The 17,936-nt window shown below is 41.1% G+C and overlaps 1 long non-coding RNA gene across 1 annotated transcript; it reads right to left on the reverse strand.

The window, feature by feature from the left end:
- Window positions 1-3,756: 3,756 nt before the first annotated feature.
- On the reverse strand, window positions 3,757-10,262 carry LOC140001629 (uncharacterized). Its single transcript, XR_011807098.1, has 3 exons — window positions 7,117-10,262; window positions 5,257-5,337; window positions 3,757-4,532 (listed from the first exon to the last, which is right to left on the reverse strand). It is a non-coding gene; the product is annotated as an uncharacterized lncRNA (long non-coding RNA).
- Between the last annotated feature and the right edge of the window lie 7,674 nt (window positions 10,263-17,936).

A 17,936-nucleotide genomic window follows, 5' to 3' on the forward strand; every position in this document is an offset into this window, starting at 1 on the left:
TAACTATAGTTTATTCCATGCCTGCAGTGCATTGAGGTCACAGAAACTAGAAAAAAATTGTGCTGCTTAATGAGCAAGTTACTGTAAATTTTGTTTTTCTCAAAATTTCAAAACTGCAAGCAATCTACCTGTTTCAAGATATTTTTTTTTTCCTCTGTGATCCCTTGAAATTGTAATGGCACAGAAAGGGACATTATATGGGTGCACATGTAAATGTAAATGAACTTGCTTTTTTGTTTTCTCTTACTAGCTGTCAAGATTATCAGTATACATACTGCATATCTGCAACATGTTGTGCCACATGCAGTCTACAGCCATAGTTTAAGCTTAGACTGTTACTGGATTAAGGTTTACGTGCATATTGCAGAATAATTCTTCTTGAAACAGCTAAATTATTCTGGGATTTATAAACTGCATATAGTTTGCCAGAATCCATAATTTCTGCAATATCATCCCAGAGAAGAAGAAAAATCAAAAAAGAAAACAGAAAAGAAAATAAAGGGAAAAAAAAAAAAAAAAAAAAAAAAAAAAGAATAAATGCAGCAATGTTGCAATGTTCCTTGTAAAAGAGGTTACTGGATTCACTGTAAAATCTTTATTAAGGTAGTTCTGTTGTGTGGCGTATAATCTAAAAAAATGCTATTTCATTATGGAAGAGAGAACAGTATATCTCTGTTTTGCAGGCTATAGTCTCTCTATTTTTACTCAGTGTTATCACGTATTATTTAGTGCAACACCTTAGTCACAACAAGAAAGAGAGTTTTGAAATCCATAAGGATTTGGCCATTTAAAAATTGACGATGGGAGACAGCATTTACACATGGCTTTTATAGAGTTCTTTAACATGGCAAACAGAAGATTATTGGATAAAAACTCTATCAGTAAAAAACGTATTGGCCAGTTGTGGGTTTATTTTCCTCTACTTGTTAACAGAAGTGCAAACATCCTGGAAAATATTGTTCTGTACCTTGTGACTGTGTATATTGTACATTTTATTATCCTGTTCTTTTGGCTGGTAGCTTGAAACAGATGGGACTACTAGAAAATAAATATTGAACCCAGCAAGCCAGTAGCTAATGTTTGAAATCATATTTAGTGAAAGTATAATGGCATTTATGCCATTGATAGTGATATAAAACTTATGCCTACATGCCTATAACATTTCTACCTAGCCTTCAATTTTCATTTTTTCATAACTTTATGGAAATGTTCCTTTTGTAGCTAACAGTTTTCTTACTTTGTTGACCTTGAATATATTCTTGATGGAAGGTTAGAATAGAAGGAAAAATCTTTTCATCTCTTTTAAAGAATTATGCAGATAGAAAAATAAGCTTTCCTTCTTCATTTTTTCTGTTTTTCCATTCCTCAGAAATTACTCTCTTAAAATTAAAAATTAATTAAATAAATAGCACACTCACGGAAATGAAAAAAAAAAAAAGAAAAAATGAAAAAAAAAAAGAAATAAAAGCAACTAAATGTCATAATTAAATCAAGTTTTAAATCACTGAAATTCTTATTCTGACCCTCAGTGGGTCAAACAAAAAGACAGGTACATTGGCAAGGCCAGCTGAAATAAAACATATGGCTACAGTTAACCCACCATAGATAAATGAATTTACTTATTGAGCTTATTTGAGTAAAAGAGCTTGTTAAGCTTCCTTCCATTTGAGAATATTAAGGTGCACCTCCTTTGCAACAATCAAGCTTAGGAGGTTTGTGTACTGTTAAGGTTTTGTATTTGTGAAGGAGAAGTTGTGAATGGTTTACTAAAACAATTACAGATTATTTGAAGACTTTTTTTTTTTTTTTTTTTTTTTTTTTTCTTGGTGGCATATGCTGCTACCTCAAGGAAGTGAGTTTCACACTATCAAAGCATTGTATCATTCAGATTTACATTCTCCCTGGTTGCAAGGCCATGGGATGCAACTCTCATATAGGTCATGTGGGACCTGGACAGGTTAGAGAAGTGAGCAGTAACCCAGTGGAGAGAGACTTGGGGATTCTGGTGGACAAAAAGCTCAACAAGAGCGAGCAGTAAACGTGTGCAGCCCAGAAGGACAACTGCATCCTGGGCTGCATCAACAGAGGGGTGGCCAGCAGGGGAGGGAGGTGATTGTGTCCCTCTGCTCTGCCCTTGTGAGGCCCCACTCGGAGTACTGCGTCTAGGTCTGGGGACTCCAGCATAAGAAAGATCCATTAGAGTGAGTCCAGAGGAGGGCTACAAAGATGATCAGAGGGCTGAAGCACCTCTCCTAAGAAGAAAGTCTGAGAGAGCTCATCATCTTCACCCTGGATAAGGCTCCGGTGAGACCTCATTGCAGCCTTTCAATACTTAAAGGGTTCTTATAAAAAGGATGGAGAGGGACTCTTTACTTGTGTAGATAATTCTAGGACAAGGGGGAATGGTTTTAAACTGAAAGAGGGGACATTTAGATTGGATGTTAGAAAGAAGTTCTTTACTCAGAAGGTGGTGAGGCACTGGAACAGGTTGCCCAGAGAAGCTGTGGATACCCCCTCCCTGGAAGTGTTCAAGGCCACGCTGGATGCAGCTTTGAGCAACCAGGTCTGGTGGGAGGTGTCCCTGCCCATGGCAGGTGGGTGGGAATCTTAGTCTTTGAGGTCCCTTTCAAGCAAATCAGTCTATGATTCCGTGATTGTGTGATAATGAGCGTGAATTGAAAGGAATTTTGAGGTAGTAACAATCCGTAATTTTGCAGCAAATACAGCCTCGAATTGTAGGTTCCACAGCCTTCTCCATACACCTTTGGCAGGGGGTAAATCCTGGCTAGGACTTATCCTGGATCACAAAGCGATGAGAAAAGTCAACAGGACAGGTTTTGCTTCTCCAGTCTGGGCCTGCACCAAATGAAATGCGATGATACTGGTGGCCACGCCCAGGCCCAGAAAAGGCAGCCCTAATGGAGTACTGAGGAATAGGAGCACCGTGAGTAGGGCCAGCAGCCTGGGCATGGTGAGGCAGGTTGCGCAGCCCTGCATGTGGGAGGCTGCAGGGAGGGTGCTTCTTTGAAAGAGGCTGTTCTGATGCTGCAGGGGGAGGCCCAAGTGCAGACTTGGCCTGCTCGGTGACCATTGGCACTGGCTGGGGGCACTTCTCCTGCCTGGGCCTCACAGCCTGATGGTGGGCACTCGGACTTGAGCAGAGGCTGCAGCTCCCTTGGGGGCCTGCACCGTCTGCCCCAGCAGTGGCCGACACCTCCACCCAGATGGGGCTGCTTCAGGGGGTGGCCTCCAAGTGCAGCAAGTGCCTCAGCCTCTCTCCTTAAGAGAAGGGGTCTGTTTAAGGTGAAACAACTACTTAAGAACACCACCCAGAAATCTGCCCCAGGCCAGGACAGTTATGAGTGGCAGGGAGTGTGGGAGGACATGGGCAGGCACCTGGAGCAGTGGGCACCTCTGGTATTTTGGAACTTCACCCCTGAACAAGTGCTGAAGCCTAAAAAGCTGGTAGAATGCTTGCAACAGGTGTGTCTTCACCCTTGTCATTCCAAAGAAACTACCACAAAGAAAATGTGGCTTGGCCTATGATTACTGAGCTGCAATCAACAAAACTCCAAGCCCTGTGCCGGGCCCCATGGCTGGGCCAGAGAACCAACCTGTGCCAGTATCAGTCGCCCCTATATGCAATGAATGCATAAAGTCAGGTTGTTTAGAAAGGCACTCCTGCACAAAAAGGGAGGAAGAAGGGGAACAGGCAGGCTACTCCAAAGCTGGGCCATCATGGGAACAAGGTATTTCGGAACAGCATTGGAGCATTTCCTGCTGACTACACCAATTTTACTGTTGTGTTAAAGGGTACTTTTCAGAGGCAAACTTTTGACTGTTTGGGGCCCTGCCAAGGAATTTCACTGGGACAGTTTTGTGGAACTGAAAGCATTTAATAAGGTGTCAGATAGAAGTGATTTGGAATTGCTGTTTAGAAATACACTTACAATACAGCAATACTGCTAATGTATGACAGCAGTGCCAGGAGAACGGTCGCACAGGTATTTCTCACCAAAAGGTGAAAGCGCAGAATTTACCAAAAAGGCATCCCTCTCCTGGTGGAGGAGAAGCAGGACAGCCCATTAACTGCCTCTTCTAGCTCTCCAGTCTCTTCTTTCTGCCCCCAGTCTTTCCTAACTTTTCAGTCTTTACCTAATACATGCTGACTGGAACGCTTCTTCCTAACAGTTTTTCTACACTTTCCTCTTTTGTGTTATATCCCAGCCTGATCTTTTCCCTGTCCTGCGGTGATGTTGAGCATGATTTGGCTGGAGTGTTGAGTACTAGAGTCCTGTATGCCTAGCATGTACTTCATTAAGCTCTTTATCATATCCAGGGGGGGTAACTTTCATATTCTATAAATACTGTTTTAGTTCCTATTTTACAATGGCACAAGCTGAAGGTTTCACTGCAGGCATCATGTCATTCAGGATTCTGTTCTTCTGGCAAAAGAGGACCGTCCTGCCTCCTCAAGACTCCCTCCTTTTGCAAGATCTCCTCCCAAGCTGACGGGCCTCCATCCACCAAGTCTGTAGAAGAGACAAGAGGAAGCAAGCTGCTCAGCTGCCCCCTTGCCAAAGGTCGGTGTTTACCAGTGACACCAATAGGCTGACCATTCTCCACAACAAGCCTCTTGCAGTAATTTTACAGCAGTCCTGGCAAACCGCTCAGGAAGGGCAAGAAGGAACATGCGGAGAAGTACAGGCCTAGCAGTGTGCCTATGGAACCAGGGAAGGTTCTGGAGTCAATTCTGCTGAGTGCCACCGCACGGCATGTCCATGACCCCGCGGGAATCAGCCCCAGTCAGAATGGTTCCGTAGGTGCATGCTTGGTAGCTACACTTCCCTCCAAACAAGCTTGCATTTGGAAAGCTTCTGGCATGGCTTGAAGGCTTTTGGATACCTCCAGAGAGAGATCCAGTTCTGGATAGCAGCCACAGATTCCTCCAGGGAAGGTAAGTGAGGACTGTTGTCTCTTCAGGAGGTAGGTCCCTGCCAGGTGCCAGGTAACTACCCTTGCCTCCTCCCAGGCATGCATTTAAAAATTTTCAATAACTCTATGGTGCTTCGCTACCTCCTGAGAGAGGTTTGGTTCTGGATAGCAGCCCCACATACCTCCAGAGCAGATAACTGAGAATTTTATTTTCTCATGACTCTGTGTTCCAGCATCTAATTGTGGGCCATCTGAAAGGTGCACAAATAGTGGTGATCAGGGACTTGACTCCTGCCAGGCATTTTGCAGTGTGTTCCTTACCGACTTGCAGGGAGAGGGAGTGTCATGCAGCATCCAGAAGAGCTCCACGGCAGGGGTATTGAGAAGAGCCCTCTTGTCCTTCTGTGGAGGAAGAAGGAATACCGGGATTTAGAAATGGTACCAGGGACCCAGTAAAAGAGGGTTTCTTTACTTCTGGATAGTGGTCCCAGATTCCTCCAGGGCAGGTAGCGGAGAGCTCTTGTCCATTCTAAAGGTAGGTCTGTGCTTGGTAGTTCCCCTTGTGTCCACCCAGGCATGCATTTGTAACATTTTTTGGATAACTCTATGGCTTTTGTCTACCTCCTGGGAGAGGTTTGGTTCTGGAAAGCAGCCCCACATTTCTCCAGGGCTGGTACCAGAGAACTTCTGTCTCTTTAAGAGGTAGTTGCCTGCCCTGTGGCTACCCTTGCCTCCTTGCAAGCATGGCTAAGGCAGTATATCCGAGTTTTTGTTTACCTTCTGAGAGAGGTTTAGTTCTGGATAGCAGCCCCAGATTCCTCCAGGGTAGGTACTTGAGAAATTTTGTCTCTTTTGGAGGTAGGTCCATGCCTGGTAGCTACCCTTCCCTCCTCACAGGCATGCATGCATGTAGAATTTTTTTGGATAACTCTATGACTTTTGCCTACCTCTTGGGAGCAGTTTGCTTCAGGATAGCAGCCCCGGATTTCTCCAGGGCTGGTACCAGAAACATATTTTCTCTAAGAGGTAGTTGCATGCCCTGTAGCTACCCTTGCCTCCTCCCAGGCATGGGTCTGTCAAGCGTTTCACATGCTGTGCAATACTCTTGGCAACATTCTTAGAGTGGTTTAGTTCGAGATAGCTCCCAGAGAGATAAAAGTTCTCATGTACCTGCCCTGGAGAAATCTGGGGCTGCTAAGTCCATGCCTGGTAGCTACCCTTGCCTCGTCCCAGGCATGGCTATGGCATTACTTCGCATGCTATCCAATACTCTTGGCTACCTCCTGAGAGAGGTTTGGTTTTGGATAGCAGCCCCAGATTCCTCCTGGGCTGGTGCCATATATCTATTTTCTCTTTTGTATGTAGGTGCTGAGTGGTACTGTATGGCATGTGCAGGACACCGCGGGGTTCATCCCCAGTCATTAGGAGTTCATGAAATTTAATTCCTGAAATTTAGGTAAACATTTCTTATTCCATTATAAGATGAGGCACTGAGTTTTGCAGGGATTTTTGCTTTGGATTTTTTCTTATTGGGCTTTCTGAAGGCATTGAATGTTTTTTTCTTACAGCATTTTCCTGGAGACCTGGGCTAGAAGCTTTGCAAAGTGAACACTAAACTAAGCTAATCTAAGCAACAGAGCAAGAAGGAGAGAGAAAGGACAATCCATATGATATCAATTTCCAATCCCATCCACTTCCCATGCCGAGAAGCATTTCTGATGACAACAATTTGTCATCCCCTTAGCTCCCCATTCCATTCTCATTTTCCCATCCCGCCAGTTTCTAACCGTAAAGAGGAGTTTTGAAGAAAGGTGATTTTTAGAAGGGAAGGTGTGGGGCTGGTGGTGGTGGCCTTGGACACTGGTGTTTGTGCTGTCCCTCTAATGGCAGCCAGGGCCAGGACACACTGCCCAGGTAGAGCACTAAAGAGGGACAAGGGCAAGACAGAGGGAAAGGGCAGAGGAGCATGGCCGCAGAAGAAGCGGGTGCCAGCCAAGGTGTCTGTGGCTGCATCCTGAGTGTGCCTGTGCACTACAGGGACCATAGAGGAGTGGAGGTCTATGGGTAGCCAAACCTCTTGGCTATAGCCATGTCCTTTTCCTGATGCCAGAAGTGCCCGGGGCTCTGACTGGGGAAAAGCCAAAGGGGGTGCTGGGGTGAGCTGTGGGGCCCTGGGCTCACCTGCAGGGCCACAGCCCTGGGACGATCAGGAGCCAACTGCTGTACCTGCCATGGTGCCTGGAGAGTGGGGCACAAGGGGTTCATTCCCAACGGCCAGCATTCCGACCAACCCCTCACCCCTCGACAGCAGGCTTGTGATGATTTAATTTTGGGTACCCAAACAGGCTTCCCATCTCAAGGATTTCCCAGCCCAAGGAGGATTTCCCAGCTCAGGGAGGATTTTCCTTGCCCAGGACATATTCCCATCCCAAGGATCACCTAGCTCAAGTAACTTCCCATAGCTAATGGTGATTTCCTACCCCAATGATTTCCCATCCCAGTGGTGATTTTCTCTTCCCACAATGACTTCTCTTCCAAACAACTTCCCATCACAACCATTTTTTCCTATCCCAGTGAAACGATGTTTATAAAACACCAACTATGTAATATAGTAAGCTGAAGGGATATCTGAAATTGCTAAATTGTTGTATTGGCCTCATGTGATAAGCCTCAATGCTAGCTACAAAATCAAGGCTGAAGAAGGAAGACAGTGCCCAAAGTAGAAGTCAAACAACTGAATTAGCTGAGTTTGAAGAAAATCAAAACTGCTGAAGTGGTAAACAACAGAACATGTGCAGAACAGAAAGGAGAAAAGTACAAGGTGAAGAAGACTATGAGCCTTCATCAGAAAGAGCTCAAAGTGTGACAATCAGAGGGTACTGTGTATGTGAAAGTAGGAGGGACAATATAATAATTAGTTCTCAAAAACATTAATATAAATCCTGCCCTTTCTTGGAAAATTGAATTAATATGTATGTCACCACACCATACCTCTGTCTTGCAAGAGGAGCTCGACAGGCTGCGAAGCATCCAGAAATCTGAAGAAGAGACTGATGCTTGGTATCAAGCACTGGCACATGCTAAGCAACAGCCCTTCCTTAAGTCCTGTCAATGGACTGGTAAAGGAGCCTCTAACCCTGAATTGCCACAATTCATGAACTCATGAGACAAGGGAAGCTGGACAATTGTCTCTGCTTGGAGCAGGAGGAGGAATCTCTCCATTGCCCCTGAAGTGCCTCTGCGCAGTATGTGTGATGCTCTGGGGCAAAAAAAAAAAAAAAAAAAAAAAAAAAGGAGAAAAGGAGAGAATAATAAAAACAAAAAATGGTAATGTTCAAGCCCTAGGAAAGAGCAACAGTATAAACATGGACCAGCAAACCTGGTGTATAAGAATCAGTGCTACAAAAAAAGCGCAAAGGGACAAAGGGTGCTGGTGATTGGAGACTCCACTCTGAGAGGCACTGAAGCGCCCATCTGCCACCCAGCCAATCTCTCTCAAGAAGTTTGCTGCCTGCCTATGACCCACATATGTGACATGACAAAGCAGCTACCAAATTTGTTTAAGCCACAGGACTACTGTCCACTTGCTGAGGTGATTGGCTCCAAGGCAGACTTGTTCTGCAGTGGAGCAGGGGATTGAGGCGGGCAGGGTTTGTTTTCTGGTATCAAGGCCACTCAAAGCAGCCAAGGGAGCTGCCAGGACCTGGAAGCCCTCGAGAGGGAGGCTGACAAGGTATAGGCAGAGCCAGCAGTGCCCCCTCCCTGGCTGTTCAAAAGCAGCCCCTAGGGAGCATGAGCAACCAGGAGCACGACAACCAGGGCAGGCGAACAGGGCGTGGTGTGTCAGAAGGGTGTGGCGTGTCAGAAGGGCATGGTACGGCAGTTCACATGGCAGTTCATGCAGGGAGGGCCCCTCACCGCTCTTTTGCAGTGGTCTTTCCCATTGGTACTTGTAACATGCTTGCAAAGAGCCTGGCCATGGTATCAACCAGGCAGAAAACCATGGACTCCACATCTCTTGCGGCCTCTCCAGCCACAGCCGCTGATGTGGCTACTCAGACAGAGGTCTCAGGAAAACACATCACAGTCCAGGTCTTGGGCTGCAGGGTGTGCCTGAGTCTTCTGTCGGTATCCAACAGCAGCAGTGAAGGGTATGCCTCTGGGAGGTGTGCCCAGGTTGAAGAGCTGCTCAAACAGGTAGCGGAGCTTTGGGAGCAGGTGAGCAGGCTCAGGAGCATCAGGGAGTCAGAGAGGGAAATTGACTGGTGGAGGTGTCCTCTACCCTCTCTGAGACAGACTCATGAACCTGCCACAGCACAAGTGTCTCTTCCTATGCAGAATACAAAAGTTCCCTCATCCCGCCAGGCAGTAGGAAGGGACCTAAGACAAGGGGGAAATGGAGACACGTTCCTGTTCGGGGTGGTAGGCGAGTCCTGTCCCTGCCCACTTCACCTTCTCATCTACCCTTATGTAACAGGTACGAGGCTCTAGAACACAACAGTCAGAACAACGTAGACAAAAGCATGTCCCAGTTGGAGCGGGTGCCTAAGGCAAGGCAACCTACCCCCCGTATTGCTATATCTTCTGTCAAGAAAGAAAGAAGGGTTATCATCATGGGGGACTCCCTTCTGAAAGGGACAGAAGGCCCAATATGCCGACTGGACCCAACCCAAAGGGAATCTGTTGGCTCCCTAGGGCTCAGGTGAGAGACTTCGCCAAGAAAGTCAAGCACCTGGTACGGCCCACTGACTAGTATCCGCTACTGGTCTTTCAGGCTGGTAATGATGAGGTAATAAGGAGAAGTCCAAGAGGGACTTTAGGGCTTTAGGGCAACTAGTTAAAGCTTCAGGGGCACAGGTTGTGTTTGCCTCTGTCCTTCCGATAGGGGGGATCGATGCTGACAAGCAGACTCATCACATTAATATGTGGCTTCGGGAGTGGTGCAACTGGCAGAACTTTGGGTTTTTCGATCATGGGAAGGTCTATGCGACACCAGGCCTGCTGGCACCAGATGGGATGCGCCTCTCTCAGAGGGGGATTAAGATTTTTTCTCAGGAGTTGGCAGGGCTGATAGATAGGGTTTTAGACTAGAGTTGAAGGGGGAAAGGGATAAAACCAGGCACGCTAATGATGAGCTAAGGGATGGTGCACTAGAATCAGAGGGACTGTGTGCTAGTGAAGTCTTTTAGTCTGCTCCACAAGGTGCTGCGTGTAGGGAGGCGCATTTGAAGTGCTTCTACACAAACACATGCAGTATGAGGAATAAAATGGATGAACTAGAAGTCTTGGCCCAGTCCCACAGCTATGACATCATCAGCATAAGCGAAACTTGGTGGGATGAGGCCTGTGGCTGGTGTGTCACAATAGATGATTACAGGCTCTTCAGGAGGGACAGGCAGGGTAGGTGAGGTCGGGGGAGTGGCAATGTATATGAAGGAGGGGCTAGACTGTGTGGAACTTCAAGTTGGCCTCTACACCAATGCACACAGCATGGGGAATAAGCAGGAGTTGGAAGCCATAGTGCAGTTAGAAAACTATGATCTAATTGCTATCATGGAAGTGTGGTGGGACGAATCACACAACTGGAACACTGGAATGGAGGGCTACAAGCTTTACAGGAGGGATGGTCAGGGAAGGAAGGGTGGGGGAGTTGCCCTTTATGTTAAGAAATTGGTAGATTGTGAAGAGTTACCGCTGAGAAACAGCCATGAGCAGGTTGAGAATATGTGGGTAAAAATTAAGCATCAGACCAATAAAGGGCATCTTGTGGTTGGGGTCTACTACAGGCCACCTGATCAAGGGCAGCCTTTTGATGAAGCCTTGTAGTTCTAAATACAAAAAGCATTGTGCTAACAGGCTCTCATCCTGCTGGGGGATTTCAATCACACATGTCTGCCAAGAAAGCTACACAGCAGGCAGTAAACAATCCAGGAGACTCCTTGAGTGCATTAAGGCCAGCTTCCTCATCCAGGTATTAGACAAACCAACTAGAGGAGAAGTGTTTCTGAACCTGGTGCTCACCAATGTGGATGACCTCATTAAAGAGGTTAAGATTGAAGGCAGTCTGGGTTGCAGTGACCACACCCTGGTTGAATTTGTGATCTCAAGGGATGTGGGCCTGGCAAAGAGCAAATTCAGAACCCTCAACTTTATAAGAGTGAACTTCCAGTTATACAAAGAATTAGTGGATGAGATCCTGTGGGACACTGTCCTTAGGGAAAGAAGATCTGATCAGAGCTGGCAACTCTTCAAGGATTTTTTTTAGAGCTCAAGAGCTCTCCATCCCCATGTGGGGGGATCCCCACGTTTAGACTACACATTACGTCAAAATTCTTCACTGTAAGGGTAGTGAGTCACTGGAACAGGTTGCCAAGAGAAGTTGTAGATGCCCCGTCTCTGGAGGTGTTCAAAGGCAGGCTGGATGAGGCCATGAACAATCTGATCCTTTTTTTTTTTTTTTGAGTACATCTTGTACTTTGTAGGGTCATTGTGGGATTGAAGATCTCCATCATGTTTTGAACACTGCAATTAAAAAATAATAATAAAGGTTTATTCAGAGGAACTTCATAACTTCTTACTTCACAAGTTTGACAATGAAGATTTTTGTGATGCAGATGTTGCAAACATAGAAACCCTGTTTAAAAGTCAAACTTTGATTACTTGATTGCAACAATGGGCCAAAAAGTGTGGGAGATATCAAGGAATTAGTCTTCTCCCTTGATCACATAGGGAGTGCTGTTTATAATTACAATTACTACACTCTACTGATTGCAGAGTAAGTTCCTGAACAGCATTGATAGCTAGACCAGGGCTAACCACATGACACCTACCAGAAGAAAATAAATATAAAAGCATTGTGTTCTTTTAAAGGAATGGCACAGCAGCTGGGCATAGTTCTTCCTTGTTATTTTTTCCTTGCAATAAATTAATAAGCTTAGAAAGAATGTCTTATGTCTTCCTGTCTCATACATGTTTTGAATTATTGAATCCATACACAATCACAGCACTTGCACATGCAATTTACTGTGCAGTCATATAAAGGTTTCTTTGTTTACTAGTTAGTGTAAACATGAAAATTGCAACATATATATATATAATGCAATTGACACAAAGAGAATAACAGAAATATGCAAAAAAGTCAAGTTCAACTGATAAGCCCATCTTCAAAGCCAGAGGGAAGCCAAATTTGTGTTTCTGTTTTGTTTTGTTTTGTTTTCTAAAGATACTTGCACCATTGAAATGGGTGGGCAAGTATGGCAGAGGATGAGACGTGTAAAAATCTAGCAGCCTACATCAGCAGTAAATTTAAAACAGAGCTATCTGTTTTTTGACTTTTTAAGTGATGAAACATGACATAGCAATTATGTTAGTATTTTAAGGGGTATGTTAGTATTTTGGGGGAGTAAAAAAAAAAAGAAAAGAAAAAAAAACATTATTGAAATATAAATCTTCACTAGTTAATACCTCTATAAAAGTGTGAAATAAATAAATATATATATATAAATGAAATCCTGCTTCTTATTGAATTCTATAAACTGTCATTTATGTCAGTAATAATGGAATTGTGCAGTCTTTACTTCACAGCATAATGCTTTGGTTCTTCAGGGATATATTTCACTGTCAATTCACATTAGGCCATTAAAGCAAAAAGAGCCTTCCTAACTTTGGATGGAAAATAAATTTTACTGTTGTTTCTATGACTAACATAAAATAAAGAATTTTTCTTTGAAAATTGGTCCATTTTTTTATCACTGATTGATATTCTGCACCACATAACTGGCCCAATGCACAAAGGGTCCAATTTTTGTCTTTTTGTGATAATGTCACATTCATGAACCGTTTGTGATATGTCAGTCTTCTGCCTTTCTTCTCATGAGCATCTCAGTTCCTCTTGTCTCAAGAGGGAACACAAAACCACCAATTATTTGAACTCCAAAGAAGAATAGAACTAAATGCTAGCCTCTGATGATCAGTTAAGGCTTCTCCTGAATTCAGTATTGCATATTTGTATATATCATTTCTGCTATTGAAAATGCTGAGTGAGCTAAATGAACTTAAATATTTTGTTTTTATCTCAGTATGTTTTGGAAGGTTTTATTTAACATTCTTTTCATACATTTTGAATCATAAATATTCTGTTATTTATTTTAGTAGTCATTAAAGCCTCATAAATGTAATAACGATAACAGGACTTGACTCATGACTTTAAGGCTCATAAATTAAAATATCTTTTGACTCCTTTGTAGGATATCTGTTTCTTTAAATCACTACACCAAGTTTAATCGACTGTATATTTTTATCTGTTTTCTAAAAAAAAAAAAAAATTTCATGGGGCTGAGGAAAATGTGAATGAATAAATTAACACAAATAATTTCCTTCTAGGGAATATAGCAATTTTTTTTCTTGATGGTAATAATAGAACCAATATCCTTCTTGGACAATCACATATATTAGGTGTATATCCTAAATTTACTGTATGTAGTTCTACTCCAAATTTTAAATGGAAATGAGCAATTGAATTTTATGTTTGTAATTTTTTGGTCTCATGTATAGCTTTAGAGAGAATTTATTGTGCAGTGTGTGAAATGAAGTTTGCTTTACCAATATAGTAAAAGTAAACCTCGTTAAATTATTCATTGTCAAAATATTTAGTTGAAAATGTAGCCCTTTTCATATTAATTAATCATAGACACAGTGGTCCTAATTTCTAAAATATATGAACTTGCCCTAATTCCCCATTTTGTTATACAAGCAGTAGGTGGATGTTCTGAAATAGAAGAATATAGGTATGGTAGTATAAAATTAAAGAATTAATAAACAGAAAGTAATGATTTTTGTTCATTAGAACTTTCTAAATAATGCTCATTGAACACATAAGTAGTTTGCAGACTTTAATAACAAAGCTTGCAAACTGGGGCTTTTGGTTAGGGTGGCTGTTCATTTTTTTCATAGTGTCTGTTCCACCCTATGGTTTATTTTTTATATAAGATACATTTTAAAGATAGAAAGAAGCCATTAGGTCCCTTGCATTTTCTTTGCAGAAACATGTGTGAGCCAGTTTTTACACCATATACAGAGAGAGAATGTAGTCTGTTATTTACTTACTGTTGGCATATTTCATATATAATCTCAGCAGTTGTACCTCATATGCTTAGCTGTCAACACTTTAATGAAACATTCAGTAGATCAAATTCTGTCTGTACCTTAGCATACATGCTAAACAAAGGATTGAATCTGCATCAGTTTTGCTTGTAAAATATGGACATTTTTTCCTCTTCTTATTATTATTAAAGTAAAATGAAAGCTACTTAAATTCAAGGAACTTAACATCATAGAAATAAAACAGAATTGATGCTTTTAAATCTGGACTTTTCTACAAGTACCATTTAGGAATCAGTAAGTATTTAGATGGTTTCAGGTAACTGATTTTGACTTAAGCCTCATCTTGCATTTGTTGATGCTGTGACAAAGTTCCCAGTGGTACAGACATAAAGCAGTATACAATCAGCTCTTGTTTTACCCTTTTGAGGGACTGCCAATATGCATTGCATCAGCTTCTCATGAAGTCCAATGTGTGCTAGTTCCTCTGTGTGGAAAGAGACTGCCAGACATACAGCTTTCACCTCCTGCTTCTGAAGGTTAGGCATTAGTAGCTTTACAACTGCTTTTTCTTCTGCATTTCAATTTGACTTTGTGTATTATCAAGATGCATATTCATGCTAGGGGAGGAATATTGGCAAAATTTCTGCCTATAGTTCTTAAGAGTAAAGAACTTATTTTGTTAAGGGGATGGAAAATGGACTCTTAATTTTATTGTTAAAGCAAAAATACCTGAGGGTAATTTGACACCTAACAGTTGTTCAATACAACAGAAAGAATGTAAACTTCTATTGTTTGCTTTAGAGTATCAACAGTTCAAAGAGCTAAGAAAATGTACTAGGTTACACCTTCCAAATACAGCAGGTGTAAATACACATCAGGCACATACTTTGAATTACTGATAGGTTGGGCTTTAAAGAGCTGAAGAACAAAGAAACACACTGAGAAATTGTTTGAATCATGTTCAAAATAAACCACTCCCTGTACTTGACCTTAAAGATTTATAGTTTTGCATTTTTTAGTTTATCCCATTTAATTATGAGTAATACCAATCCCCCTGGAAAAAAAAAAAAAAAAACAACAACAAAAAAAAAAAAAAAAAAAAAACAAAACAAAAAAAAACAACTTGAGAGTCTTGCATTTATACAGTAAGGTTAGTCAATAATTTATGAAGGGGATTATTTCTTACAAAGCAAAATTATTTTTTCCCAGTATCCAATTTTAAAACCTGCAATGTATGAGATTAGAGATTAAGTAAGCCAAAATGAAAATGCACACTTTTTTATGCTCTCTTTTAGTAGTGCCATTGTAATTAAAATAAAAAAAAATAATTAAAATAAAATATATAGTGACAGAAGCCTATGTTTTGAAAATTCAGAGTCTAAATTAAGACACTTAAACAGATTTAATTTATTTTTCAGGTGTGCTGAGCACTTACAGTATAACAACATTATGAGAAATGAGTGTTCAGTACTGGTGTAATGAAGACCAGTAAACTGAGAGGTGTTTGAACAGCCTGCCCTTCAGCATCCAGAAGTAAAACTGAAACCAAGGACTCCCTTCTGTGAAGGAAGCTTCTTGCAAGTCTCATATTGGTCTTTCCAGTTTGCCCTTTAAGTAGCCAACTTAAATACACTGACCTTTTCCCCTCGTAGATGTATGGAAGCTCCTGGTCAATGACGGCACCTTTTTTCATTTAGGCTATCATTATGAATTTTTTGTTCCATTGGAAAGCTAAGCATGTTGATCATTCCCACTGAAAAATAATGAAAACACACACACACAAAAAGAGAGAATGACTGCCTGTTACATGTTCTTTACTTCATTGCACTTTAATTGTTCCTAAGAGAAAGAGGAGATATATTTAGAAGGTATTTAAATTGTGCTTCAAATACCCATACCGCCTGTCTTGGAACAGGAATTAGAACCCAAATTTGAAATGTTCCAGGCTAACAATTTAATCCACAGAGTATGAACTATTTGAGATTTCTGAAATGTTCTTGTTGTTTTTTTTTTTTTTTTTGACACCAAAAAAAAACAAAAACAAACAAAAAAAAAAACAACAAACTGTTTAAATATTGAATGGTACAAAAATGTGAGCATTTTATCTTAATAACTTACCCTTACATTACAGAATCACATACTTTCTCCCTCTTCTGTCTACCACTCTTCCTCTCTGCTCTCATTTTGCAAGCCAACGATTATTAATTCATACCAATGTAAATTCAAGTGGGTTTCAAAGGAAATGCATGCTATAAGCCACTTAAAAAAGCTCTTCTTGCTTAAGTCCCTCTATGGATCTAGCCCCAAATACCTACATTTCCATGTAGATAGCATCTTTCAAATGAGTTTTAGACAAAGAATTGAACTCTAATTTCTTTCTGGAAATGTGTTCTGGAGTGAGTAAAAAGACACTTCTTTCAGCGGTGTGTTTCATATTTAGGTGTAGTATTTTTCATAAGAAACGGCAACATAAAAATTACAATGTTTTGCAAAATTTGAAGATAGAGAATTAAGAATAACAGAAGTAGATACTGATATGGCCGGTAGATTAGCATTCTTTTGAGAGTTGCTTCCAATCTGGTAATAGTGTATGACAAATAAGGTGGTGCTTTGAATGATGGAAGGTATCATGAGTAAGGAAAAAATATCTGAAATAACATCTGAAGTCTAAATCAATCTTCTAGAGTCAATTAAAATACTATCATTGCCTTAGTACAATTAGGATTAAAGTCCCCAAAGTTGTTACTTTTCATTAATATTAGTTCAATATTTTTTTCAATTAAAATTTTCAAAGTTTCTATTTTTATTGACTGTATAAGTAGAGGTATCATTGGCTTTAATTTTAGGGATCTTTCCTTTTTTTTCTTGATTTCTGTAGTTCTTCTCTGTTGTCACTCTTAAGAAATGTTTCAGGCTGTGCAAACAGCAGATCCCAAAATGAGACCATCCAAAATTTAAATGAAGGTAGCAGTAACCTTCTTCCATAAGCCTAAACCCTTGAAAACCCATATCTAGAATCAAAACTTAAGAAGCTGATCTGGTCCCTGAGCAAGTACCATCTCAATCCAAAATTCCCTGAAGTCCAGCTAAGACTTCCAGGGCTTCACTGCTGCCTATTATCTAGAGACTAGATCTGACAAGCCTGAAGGCGTATTTTATAATCTAGAAACTGCCAGGGTGACAGTCATTTTTTTTTAACAGTCTGCCCAGATGGAGACATTCCATCTTTTTCAAACAAAGTTTTTTTTTTTTTTTTTTTTTTTTTTTTTTTTTTTTTTTTTTTTAACAACAAAATGTCACTCACTTTGAAAATTTGTATCTCTAATAGAAAGACTGCTGTGTAACTTTACTAAATTTCCTCATTACATTAGTTTAGACTGATAATATGTATACATGTGGTTGCTGTTTATTGATCTTCATTGAGATTCATTAGATGTCCACCACACCTAGTTAAGTCTTTGTAAAGAAACAAAACAAAACAAAAAATATTGGTTTCCCAAATAAAGAACCAAAACATGTAATCCTGATATGTACAGCTCTTCTGCAGATTTCATTGCTTAACTCACTCTGTTCTTCAGCATGGATATTCTCCTTTACCACGCTATAACGTGGTAAACAAAGGATTCATCAGCACCAGGAGACATGGTCTTTAACACACATTAACTCAGTCCAAACAGAAGAATGGAAAAATTAGATGTGAGCTTCATTTTCCTCTTTACACACAGGCAAGCTAAAGTACTGCAGGAAAAAATCAAAATGGAAAATGAGTTTTCTACAGGGAAAAAAATAAGTATGTTTTATCCAAATGTTCTAGAGTCTAGACTTCCCTGATTTGAATAAGAAATAAATACAATTTGATCCATTGATATTTACATAACAGTACAAAGTCTCTTTAAAAC

Source organism: Anas platyrhynchos, chromosome 2, assembly GCF_047663525.1.
Source record: "Anas platyrhynchos isolate ZD024472 breed Pekin duck chromosome 2, IASCAAS_PekinDuck_T2T, whole genome shotgun sequence".
Taxonomy (NCBI): Eukaryota; Metazoa; Chordata; class Aves; order Anseriformes; family Anatidae; genus Anas; species Anas platyrhynchos.